The following is a 13,319-nucleotide window of genomic DNA, read 5'->3' on the forward strand; positions in this document are numbered from 1 at the left end:
TTATTCTACGTATTTGTAGGCCAGCATATTTTCTCAGGCACCAAGGACAATTTTTTGGTAACTTTATTAGGAGACTGTGCATCACTTTGTGGTTTAGAGTTGCAAACTACTGCAGCTATCACTTCTGTCCTTTTCTCCTCCCAAAATAATTATACTACTGAAATGTTTACTATAGGTGGTTTTTTTTTTTTTGTCTCTGAAATACTGTATGATTCTCATTACAGCAAGCTTGAGTGGTCACAGATTATTGCTTTTTAGTTTTTGATAAAAAAACTTCATAATTAATATCTCTGCTATATGATTTTGGTGTACAAGGAAATAGTCTTCAGCAACATGCTATGCATATTCTTCATTGTACTGATGTGTTGTCTGTTGGAAAGGACTGTTTTTCTAAGAATAACTGATGTAATTTGTTTAAGCTTACTGACAATGTCAACCTCATTTAAATTCTAATTTGTTTCTGGGATGTTTTCTGTAATAATTGTCCTGAGTATTGCTTTGTTGTTAGCGAAGTAATATAAACAAAACAAAACAAAAAAGGAATAACAAACTAACACTCTTCTCCATTTATCACTCTAGCTTCTATACTGAGCAGGAGGAAATATGCTGCTAAAAATCTGGGGACAGAATAGATTGATAAAACAGGATAGAGACATACGATAAGTGCAGCCACACCTTTTTGTACCAGAAAACAAAAAACCAAAGTACTTAAGAATTCTACCACAAAGACGGCACAGAAATCACAATTAAGAAAGAGGGCAGTCATGCTTAGAAAGTTGCCTATTTCAGTGAGCTCGATTCACTGCCATATTCAAACAGGCAATTAATTCCCTATTCTCAGCTCCTGTTCGGTCATTCTTGATGTTTTAGCTTGTTGAGTTTCTGGAAATAGCTTGTTAACTTAACCTCTGGGTATTGTTTTTTTACAGACACTTAAATGAGAAGCAGTAGCTTAGGACAGAACATTTAGTCAAGAGCCTTTGTTTCACATGTATATATTGTGAATTCCTGCTAGATAAATTCTCCAATTGCTGTGTTAGATCAGGCAGTATCCTACACCAATGCAATCCAAAAAAGCTCTATACAATTTGCTTTTTCTTCCCCTTGCCATTAGTGCTGTCTTAAAACAGTCGTTTATCGATTGTTAGTGCTGATGAAATTATGACAATGCAAGTGAGGTTCCACCAGTGAATTTTTCTGTCTTAGTTTGCTAGTTTGTGATCCATTTGTTTGTATTAATCTGGTGATATCTTTTTCACACCCTTAAATTTGAATATATTACTCTTCTCTTTTTAGAAGTAGTCTTCTCCCCTTGAGGGGTGCTAGAAAGCTCTACAAAGAGCACGCGTAGGCAAAAAGAAATAGTATTCACAAGTAGAGCAAAATCATGCCTAAGTGAAATGTCATATTATCGCCTCTTTGGTGGTTGAGGTTGCGTCCAGAAATGTAACTACCAGCATTTTCATTACAGTTCTACAGGTCTGAACTTTAATTTTCCATATGCATTAAAATTTTAGCTAATCCAACCAAATGCAAGCCTCTAATGGTTGTTGGATTGTTGAGCACTGTTTCTAATGTTTTATTCCTCACTGTGACCCTTGTAGCTGCAGCTATTTAAAAGTTATGGGATGGTCATAGTGGTAGAAGTAAAAGTCAAAAATGTAGATCCCAGTACTGCTCTGCATAAAGAGAGGATCTTTCTTGTACTTGTAATGTCTTGTACCACTGTAATGCCTGAACTTTACAGGCAGACAGCTAGTGGGTCTACAGCATGTTTGTATCTGAAGAAATATCAATATTTCAAAAGTTTTCATACTGTTAGGAAGACCTTTTGCTACACCTGGAGAGAATAAAGGATTAATTGAATGTTCAGTCCTGTGATTCAGGTAGCTTGCATGCCATCTTGCTTTTCTCAATGTGCAAGTCTAACTTGTCAATTATAAAGGTTCTTGTCGAAACTGATTTGTTGCCGTGATTTTTGTTATATCTATGTGCCAAAGTCAGCGTGACGAGCTGCAAATTTACAGAAATTAGCATTGCAGAATACATGACTCCAGTGATAAAAGTTGAGTAAAGTGCTGTCTTTTGTTCCCATATAAGCTTTATATTTGCACTACAGTCACTTTTTTGTTGAAAGAACTGTACCAGTTCCTTACAGTGACATTTTGTTTGTCATGCTGGTTAATAACTTCCTCAGTAATTTTGGTTTCTCTGAGTACAGTACATGTAAAGCAGTATACTTTTTACATAGTTACAAGTAGGCATAGTGTATAAACCTTTTGTGCCATCACTTTTAATTAAGTGATCTGTGCTAGTTGAATGAGGGGAAAATTAGTGTGTAGAAACGTAGCCTTATTTGCTATTGTGATGACTTAAAGCCTTGTACTAGAAATATGAGATATAACATTTTTAGCAGTTCTGTATACATTAGCAGAATCAGTTCAAGATAGAAACAATGAACCATAACTGTCCTTCTTGGGTTGTGTTGGTTTTTTTTTTTTTTTTCTTTTTTCAAGTGACTTTAAGAAGACTCTCATACCTTGTAATTAATTGGCCAACTAGGGAAATCTGCCATAGGAATAAGTGCAGTTCAAGTAGTCTTTCCTACTAGCTAGCATTTGTTGGGAAACCTTTTTTTTGAAGACTATTAAAACATGCATGAACAACTACCAATTACTTAGTCCAGGGAGAGTTTCTTACAAAAAAAATATGGAAATTATCATACAATAATAATAAAAACAGTGAGTATGTCACCTAGGGCATGAGCATATGTGCTCCTAATAACTTCAGGCAATAGACTATCTGTCTAATTAAATTCATCAATGTGCTTCAATATCAGTTTAAATAGTTGATTCCAAATTGAGAAAAACTAAAATTTATTTACATGAAATGCAGAGCTGCAAGTCTCAAAGTGACATTGGATGTTTATCTACAAGGCTATTTTCTATTCCTGTGAAGTGTCTCTCTTTCTGTGATTTATAAGAAAAAATATTGATACAGATAAAGAATCAGCTTTTCAGGAAGGTTCTCTTTTACTTTTTGTTACAAAAGAGGGAGTGTCTGCTGGTTAACCACTGCCTGCATCCATAATTCCTGGATGCTGAGAGTTTTTTATGCTTCGGGATATGGCAGGAATGTCATGATCTGTTCTGTGACATTAATGTTGGTGTTCTTGTCCCTATCATTTTGCCACTGAACAGGCTGCTAGTGAAAATAGTGGCTGGAAGCAGGTATCAAGAAGGTGGTGAAACAGAAAGGTTGCTGGTATTAAATACCTGTGGGTGATAAAGTGAAGCTGCTCTCCCTTGTAGCCAGAAGTGAAGGCTGAAACAAATGAGGAACATAATATGTGCATCTTAAAAGGGAGATGTAATAGAAGAGATACACCTCCTTCTCTCTTTTTTGTTTTCCTACCTACTAACATATTATTCTTTCTTCCTGAAAATTCTGTCTTTTCACACCTGAAATGGCAATAGTTGAACCGTACTTCATGCCGCATCTCTCTGTGTGTTTGCTAGTGTTGATTGATTGTTAAGGGGAAAAGGGAGTTGCAGAAAAATGGTATGGCAGTGCTGGGTATCTAATGGTGTGGATTCTAGATGGAAGTGGGAAAGTGCATTGTTTCAAAACAAAGGTGATAAAAGGAAGATAAATTGTGGCTAAAGGATAAAATGTATGTCGACTTGTAATTAAAGATATATGCAGTGAATATCTTTCAAACAGAGTTCCCCTAGAGATAATTTTTCTTGGGATAGAAATTTGGTCCTATGAGATTAATATGTTCCTATGTCCCTTAGATCTTCTTATCTTTTATTCCTACCAGTGATGACTGGTATGTGTGTTTTGGGGCTTCACTCCCCTCCCCTCACCCCCCCGCTCCCCCAGAACTACTCTCTGAAGATCCTTCAGCAACTGAAAGTACTGTGATAGAGAATTCATTACACTGCTTCTCTTGTGTTTCTAGAAATACGCTGTAGAATAGTCCTTAATGAACAAAAGATGAGCAGTGTACAGTTGCCTCATTCCTGCTTTCTGCCATAACCTCTGGTTTTTTTTTCAAATCAGTGCTCTGGTTTTATGTTCCCAGACTATGCAGAGCATTTTTCCCCTGAAATAAATGGGAATGATTTGAGGGCTGTTTCTCTGTTTAGCACATGCTTGAAGGTAAGAGCCGGTACTCAGACACCATAAACAGCTGAGCAAGGATGAGTTATTTGCATGCTAGCTGGGATGAGCTTTCAGCTTCTGTGCTCCTTCTGCTGCATACTCTGTAGCACCTTGTACAAAGATTGAACCACTGCATTTTTGGATGAGGCATGGAGCAAAAGAACTTCAAAAGTAGGGGCAATAAATGTATCATTAGAGCTGAAGAAGACTGGAAAGTGATGAGAAACAGGTAGGAATATTTTAGGATTAATGGCAGCAGGATGGTATGAGCATGAGGCTAAATCCAGAATTTGAATCCAGAAATTTTAATATAAAATCCAGAATGCAGCGGTGCTCTAGATGAAATTGTGAAAACTTTAAAAGCCACTGTTCTTTAGTAACTACTCTTTTAGAGTCTCCTCTAAATATGTTTCTTTACATTTGATTGAAGAAATTAAGGTGGACAGAAATATGCACATGGTTGAAGGATGGAAAATCTTGTTCCACTTTTGAAAGTCTTTGTTACTTTTCCACAATATTGAGACAGAAAATGTGCATGAAGTATGATTTTTAAATGTCATAATTATACAGTGTTTTCTGAGGAAAAAAGAAACTTGACCCAGAAAATCTATCAAACCACATAAAAATCTTGTGGTTCTATGTGGACGTTTTATTACAAAGCATAAGCACGCGTTGTGTTCATTGGCAAACTTGTCTTGATTGGAAAACTCAAAGGAGTATGAGCTTTGTTTCCAGAAAAACTTAGGCAATTTATGTTTCTTTTTATTGAAGTAATGTGTAATTTGTGAGGCTGCATGGGTTAGGTGTGAAATCAGATGAACTTCAGTAGTTCCAGTTACATTACACTGTGGCTAATGCCAAAGACACCCTGTGAAATGAAATTGCTGAATTTCACACAGCACATGTACATAAGAAAAAAGAAAAGGGACTTCACTTGACAGCCAGTAGAGAAAAATCTGCATTTCTCTTGTTCTAGCAGCAATAGAATAAAGGATTTCTTTTCAAAGTAGCATTATGTGGATATTAAATAAAACCAAACCATTTAATTCTATGTTCTAAAGTGGCTTAGTCTCTTGCCTGTAAGATTCTGCCAATAAATTCAAACCGGATCAGATACAGCTTGCAAAATCTTTCAACCATTTTGCTGTCATTACAGAGGCTGATGCAGTATTTCTGAGACTCCACTTTTTTGCTTTAATTAATTTTTTCAATTGCAGCATGCTTAAGGTTATAAAGAATTTCAGCCTGAACGTAAATGTGTTTCCTAAAAATAGCTTTCAGAGAACGAGATTAATGTTTACCATAATGCATAGAGTTATAAGAAGTTAATGCTTAAAAATAAGGCTATGTCATGGTGATTATTTTGGGGTTTTGTTCTGTTTTGTCAATCTGTTTTCCTCGAAGTTATGTAAGTCAGATGGACCTCAAGAAAGAGGATTGATGAATCCTAGCGAAGCCATGTCCTATGTATGTTTCTTTTCCAGTAAATGGCCAATATTGATTACGTGTTGGTATAGACAAACAAAGCAAACCAAAGACATGGTGGGTTCAGGTTGTTCATAACTAATGGACATGATGTACATGAATCAGAGAAGGATCAGTGCAACAGGCATCAAGCTTGTATAGATTCAAGAAGTAGAATTCACTTGATACGTGGCAGACAATAATATGCTCCTCGTACAAGTCTGGGGATGTAGCTTGGTTTCTGCCTGTGGTTTCTACATTCCAAATTTTGTTTGGTGGTTTCCCTGTGGTTTTAGTAGTAGTTGTTTATACAGAATCACATCCATGAATCTCTGTTTCAGGAGATGTGAAAATATTGAAAGCCTACAGGAAAGGAGTACGTGCATGTGGTATGCATCAGTTTTTAAGTATTGTTATGTCTATGCTGTGATCTGCTGTTACTTTGATATCTGACATACATAGGACTTGAAAAACATATACTTACTGAGTTATAATACAGCATGTACTCTCATTCTCTGGCATAGATTTGGTATTTAGAGGTCATGTAAGCTGTGAAGTGTTAGGTTTTAATTTATATTTGGGGTGTAAATTCTTAAGGTTGATATATACTTTGGGATACTTAGCCATGGATAGCTGGTATTTGGTCATGTCTTTTTTGTGACCTAAGTGATTTTGTAACTAACTTTCTGTTAAGACCAGGTTGGAACGAAGCACATAGAGTGGACTTTTTTATTCCTATTGTAGGTGAATTCTGCACGTTTATGTCAATATTATTATCTTCTGTTAACTTTTGATTCATGTGTGATGTTACTATTGCCTACTAAAAGATGCCTGAGAGTGGCATGGAGTGGTCATACTACATAAAGGATCACCTAGCTGCTTGCTTGAAATAAGAACACTGCACAGTTGATAAATAGACTCATATTGCCTTTGCTGTGGTTTCTAGCAAACCTTATATCAAATTCCTGAAGGGAGTGGAAACACATGCTATGTCCCTTGTCAAGCATTCCTCTCAAGAAAGGATATCCAATAACTGTATAAAAGCATGTGCAGAATTATTGCAAGCCTTCTGGGTCTGCTCCACCAAAGCTGTTAGTGTTCAAGCACCTTGTTTTTCAGATTGTAAATCTGCCCCTTTAACTTGTATTTGAAGGACAAGGCTAAAGACAGAAGCTAAAAGAGCTACAGGTTTATCCACGTAGTGCAAGTGTAAGTGAATCCCTACACATACAAGGTTGGTCTAGGTGAAAAGTCCAAGTAGAAACACAAGATTGGGATTGTTTGGTAGAGACAACTATTTGCACTGCTGCTAATCCATCTGTGCCGAGCTTTAAACAGTCTAGAGGTTACCCAGAAAACACAAATCAATCTTTTGCCCCCCAAAGTAACAAAAAATAACTTGTAAAAAAACTGAGATACTGAGTTTATAAATTAGAGTATTTAATCTTTAAATATATTTATTCATTCATTTGTTCTGCATAGGGGGAAGGGTTATTGAAATTTCCTCTGTATAACCTTTCAAGTTCAACTGATATTTTTTTTTGTTTTGAATTTAGATTTTTTTTAAAAGGAGAGAGGACACTCAGGCAATTTCACGACAGTATTTGTATTTAATTTAGGATTAGCAATAAAAAACTTTGTTTACATCTTTTCTGTCTCTCTTTGCTTTTCCTGTCACCTCCTTAAGAATTGTACTGAAGTGCATGTTGCAACATGTTTTATAGCATTAGGATTTGTAGGAATTTAGGGGTCATGAGATATCCCCTGATCTATAGGATGATGAGAGGGATGTGTTTAACAAATGTGTCAAAAAAAAAAAAAAAAAAAAGTCCCAGACCACCAAAAAACCCACAACTGAATGTGTTAAGCACCAGTGAAGGGAACCAAATTGGAACAGGACCTGAACAGACTCCCTTCTGGTTCTTCTTTTACTGAATTATTTTAAATGCACTGTCAGATGTGAAATCAGCATCTTTGTAGGAGAAGGAAATGCTGTTGTAGAAAAAGACTGTGTGTAAAAGCATATAGGTAACCTAGGGCTGTTAGAAAAATATTAAGCCAGATTTCATAAAATCAGAGAAACTTGGACTGTACTTCATAATGCCATTGAGTTACAAACTGATGCAGAGACATCTAGCACTGTTTTTTCTTGTTGTTTTCTGTTTTGTTTTGTTTTAAGAAGTGCTTAACTATTTAATTTCCAGTGACTTTGAAATAACTGGTTGAAACCACTGAGAACTCTATTTTGAGATGCCAAGTATTTTAAAGAGCTGTTGAAACTATGGGACTTGCATTCCTATGTCATTTGCCCATTTTTTAAAAAGTTACTGTGAATGGAATGTGAAGATTATTTTGGCCCTTTCTTTAAAATAGAGTTAAAGGAGAAAATAATGAATACATTTTGAAGAGAGGTTTCATGAGGAAATCTGACCTGTCTCCGGCGCTCTTTTCTAGTGAGGTGAATGAGTTAGTCCTAATGATGCCTCTCATAAGAAATGTGCTCTTGCTTTGCCTACGAGGCAACCCTTACTGGGCATGATTGACCTAGTGTTTTCTACCAGAAGAGCTGTGTTTGTTTAGTGTAGTGTGCTGTAGCTGGAACGGACATCTAGCTGGCACATGAAATAGAGGAAAGCTGGTTTCCCATTTGCTTTTTTATGAGAATAAAATGACTTGGTTTCCTGGAGCTGATCTGGAGAGCAGTGAAAGTGAATGATCTTCACATGCGATCGGAATAAAGCCTTAGCAAAGGGGAGCTGATTTTCACTCTAGTTGTTCTGGGTCTGATAAGCTGGTGCCCTGGGCTATTGATTCTTCCTAGTGTCACTTTTTGTTAGTCTCATTAACAGCAATTCTTTCCCCCCAAACTCAGTTTTATCCTCTTTGATCACAAAACTCGTATGTCTTGGCCCAGTTTCAGCAAACGCCTACGTATCTGCTGTTGAACACTTTAGTCTCCTCCTCTCTCTTTAAACTCATATTTTCAAAGTGCATGAAGGAGAGCAATTTTTATCCTCAACAGTGAAGAGAAGCTAAGCAGCAGATGTAATCACACAAGTATCTTGTATTGGTTATAAATAAAATTTTAATCATTAAGAAAACAGCACTTTTCATGTAAAAGATGTTTGAAGAACTATGCTATTTTTTAAATTTCCTTAGTTTATTATCCTATTTATAAAACCACATACGCATCTGAAATTACCCTTGGTAAGAGAATCTCACAATATATTAGCTCAAGCTTTGGTTAATTGTTCTATGTGTAGGGGTTTTAGATCTTAGTGTCATCCTGATTCTGATTTTAACTGTTCAATAAGAACATGTGATTAACATAATATTTTTCCACACTATGGGGTTCAGTGTTTATAACCCTTATGTTAGCAATGTTCTGTCGATAACTAATGGAATCAATATGCTCATCTTTATTTGTGATGTCTACGCAGCTTGTAATAATGCATATAATCACTATAGGCTCACGTTGCTTAAGTTGTGTTTTTACATTTCATTCAAACATTATGTGTATGATAGGAAGTGATAGGCAAAAGTGTTTGGAAAATTGAGAACTTCATTTCAACGCTTGAACTTTCCTCCAGATGTCAGTGCATCTTTTAATTTTGGAAATCAGAAAAAGGTTTTTTCAGTTCTTCCTTTGCATATTTTCCTACATGTCCGTTTCTGAAATTATCAGAAGTCAAGCAGAAATATCTCTGTGCTGTGAATCATGGCTCTGGTACCTTAAGAATGGGGCATCTGAAGTGATAGAAACATTACTTGATCTAATATTTTGGTTATTGGGGGAGGGAATTACTTGTTTCTTTTAAGTGACATTTCAGTGGATGTTTTTTCTCTGAACTCAAAACTTTCCAACATTTCTTGCTCTAAATGTACAACTGTAAACAGTTGTTAACATTGTTTAACAATATGTAATGTATTGGTGATACTTCATCCTAACTATTGGTTTTCATACATTTTTCTTTGCATGTTTGTGGAAATTGAGAAGTCTTTCTTCACTACTATAAATAACTTGTGTAGGGAATAAAATTAATTATTTTCAATATTGAGGGAATTGTGCTATAGATGTCTAAAACCACAAATGGGAAACATGAGTCTCTTCTAGATGGCCTCAGTTATAAATGGTGGTAAGTCATTACTGCTTCTTAATGTCTCTAATGTCAACAGGATACTGGTGAAATGTCTCTCCCCCTGAACTGGATGCCCGCAGTTGCAAATGCACAGCAGAGGTAATACCACAAATCCCTTGGGACCATGCCTTGAAGCATGTTACTAGGATTAGTTTGTAAAGAAATATTATAAACAGATGTCCACCTGAAATTACCTATGCTTTCAGTGGAACGAGGGCAAAACATCTCCATGCAGAGCATGTTCAGAATGGAAAAAGGAGATTCATTCATGTCAAACATACCTTTGAACTGAGTTGATAGTCATTGTGAAAAAGAACCGCACTTGGAAACAAAAAGGAGATTAAGTTTGGCACAAAATGGCAGGATATAGTTTTTGCAGGACAGTAGTAAATGGAAATGTTAGGACTTAAACTAAAGGCACCACTGAATTTTCAAAGGTAACAAGTTGTGTAATGAGGAATGTGTATGCTCTTTATGAACTGGTATCTCTTAGAGGGTACTGTAAATAATGTTAATATGAATGACGTAGATAATATTTTACTGGTTGCTAAGGGAACCATATTCACTGGATTTCTTTTTTTGTTGTTACAGTGAAAGTTGACATGTAGTTTAGAATGATCTGGACAACTGAGCATGCAGTTTTCACACAAGTTTTCTCTGCAGATCATCCAGAAAGCTTGTTAGAAAAACACTTTATTATTTGGATTTCTTGACACAGTCATTGGCAAATCTTGAACTTTTGAATCGTTATTAAATTTCTTTACCCCTAATACACCATGATAATAACTTGATATAATTTTGAAAGAGGTAAATTACAGACTTTGCTTTGATTTTTTTGTTTGTTTGTTTATGGCAGTTTCTAAATACTTGATGAAGAGATCTGATTTGTCAATTATGGTACACTATTCCTAGTGCAATTCATTAATGGCTGCTTGTTCTAGAAGGTGTGTAACTGACTGTTGTGCTCATAATTTATACAGGCTATCCACAGGAATCAGTCAGTCCTTATCATTGCATATGGCATGTGTTTGGTACAGACTGGCTTTTCTTGTTGGAAACTTTCCATATTGTATCCAGACAGACATTTTCATGGCTTCTGTATACTTCTAAGAAGGAACAGTATGCTGGCAAATAATTATTACTTTTAGACAAATTTCCGTGAATACGACTGCTCTGAGCATCTGTGATGCTTTTGTCTGGAGTGTAGCTGCATATTAGTAAGAAACAAGAAGCTTCTCCCATCAAACTGGCTTTTGATAGCACTTCTCTTGCAGTCTTCTGCTTGAAGTTGGTTTCTTTGTAGCATCGGGAGTTGGTCTTCTGTTGCTGTAAAAAAAAAAAAAAATATCTCTAGCAGCAAAAAGATTTCCTGTCTTTTTACTTCTGATGCTTTGGCATATAGAAGTATTCTGTGACTCAACAGACTGCCTTGATATGGTACCTTGGCCCAGTTTCCTGCAAGAAAAAGAAAACTGTCAGTGTCTTGATATGGCGAATCTTATAATTTGCAATATAGCATACTTGAAAAAAAAAAAAACCTCCTGTAGTTGACATGTCCAGTACAGGAATCTCAATGCACATAATTCAAGACATTTCTGCCTCAATTCTGGAGATAGTCATAGTGCCTATTCCCAGATACTCTTCACACCTGCAATTTGAAAGTTTGTGGTCTTCAGCTCCTGCGTTTTCTTTAGTGTATGCACAGAAGGAACAGATGCTGTACAATCTTCCTTTGGCCCAGAAGGAATCAACTGCATAGGAATTACTGTTAGAGATATGATCTCTTTTTAAAAAAAAAAAAAAAATACTACTATCAGAGGCAGGGGATTACTAAAGGTCTTAGTGCCTCTGAATATGCAGGCTTGTTGGTTCAGTTACATAGTAGATACATTAGGGACTCATTTCATTAAACTGGAAGTACATCTCCAATATACAATTCATGTTGTGAAGTAGCTTTTTATTAAAGGATTGAGGTGTTGCCATTGCAAAGCGCTAAAATTTTATTATTTTGATTCTGAGAGGTCTGAAGATGTTTATGGGCCAGATCACGGATTCCAACCAGACATCTGCGCAAAGATTTCTTTTGATTTTTTTTTTTCAGTGAAACACATAATATGATTTGGCCTGTCAGTTCAGTTCCTGACACACAGATGCCCATATTACAGAAGCCAGCAGCATTCTTAATATTAATTGGCTGTCTCATTAGTGTTCATAGCTGCAGGGTATGGAAAATCACCCAATGAAGACTATGCTTCATTTAGAACTAATCATCATTAATTTTCAGAGAGAAAAATGTTCTTGTGGCTAAAATACAGGACTTGAGTTTTAGGTTATTTCACTCTAGGTCTAGTGTTCTGTTCCTTTGGGCAAGTCCCTTGCCTCTCTGCTTTTGCTTTTTAGTCTCATTTCTTAGAGATCTGCTTGCTGAAAAGTTATGGGATCAGGTTTCTTTGTAATTGGAGTTAAGCTGAGGCAGGACACACCTCTGCTTCCTCCTTCTCACCTTCCAGCTTCAAATACAGAACACCTACATAGAAACGATACCATACGTAAGATCATTTGCTATGGCAGTTTTCAGGGTAGAAGAAACTATTGTAAACGTGTCTACTTGTAATGCGTATTTCTTCAAATGTTTACATAATTAAAAGGATGTTAAGGTTGCTATTTTGTAGTGCTACTTTGTAGTTAGTATTCAAGCCTTTTATGTAACCTCTACAAAACCAAAACAAAATCTGACAACAAAAGCCCCCCAGCTGTTCAGGTGTTAGAACAATGTTAAAAGTCATAAATACAAAGCTTTATGGATGCTTCTGCCTTGATAGATAAAATTTAACTCTGCTGCCTTTTAGGAGAACTTTTATCATAGTTATTTTAGAAATGCATGTTTGGTTTTGAGGACTTATATTCTCAGATATTTGGGGGAGGTACACCAGCATGAGTACAGAGCTTGTACTCTTCTCCCTGTGCTCATGATTCAAGGAATATATGGAAGAAGCAGTAGGTGGAAGCAAGAATATGGCTTCTTGATCATCATTAAATTTGGAGAGGGGAGGAAATCCATGGTATTTAGGCAGGTTAATGGAGGGGAAATAATCTTTTACAAAGCTGCTTTTCCTGTTCCCTTTCTTGTTCCAATATCTTCTCCTTAAAGCTCTTCTACTTGCTTTTACCCTCTTTGCGTATATAAGTGTAGAGAAATGAAATAGCCTTAATGATATGTATTAAAAAATCTATTTTATAAATCCATTTGTTCACATTCATCTTCCATTCACATAACTCTCAGCCTTGGAATACTCAAACTCTAAACTGCAGAACAGCCAACTAGTTATGCCAGATTCTTGTACTCTTTTTTTAATCAATCCTTCATTTATTTTATTTCATTCTGTACACTCTCTGAACACAACTTTGGAAGCTAATAAATTAATATTTGAGCTGTTTAGCAGTCTGTTCCACTGCAGCCCTTATATCTTCGTCCATACAATATCCTGAAAGACTTTATGTGCGGAATAAACAGCCTTTGCAGTACATGATTTCAAAGCCTGAGTGCTC

Source organism: Platalea leucorodia (genome assembly GCF_965183815.1).
Source record: "Platalea leucorodia genome assembly, chromosome: 10".
NCBI classification, from domain to species: Eukaryota; Metazoa; Chordata; class Aves; order Pelecaniformes; family Threskiornithidae; genus Platalea; species Platalea leucorodia.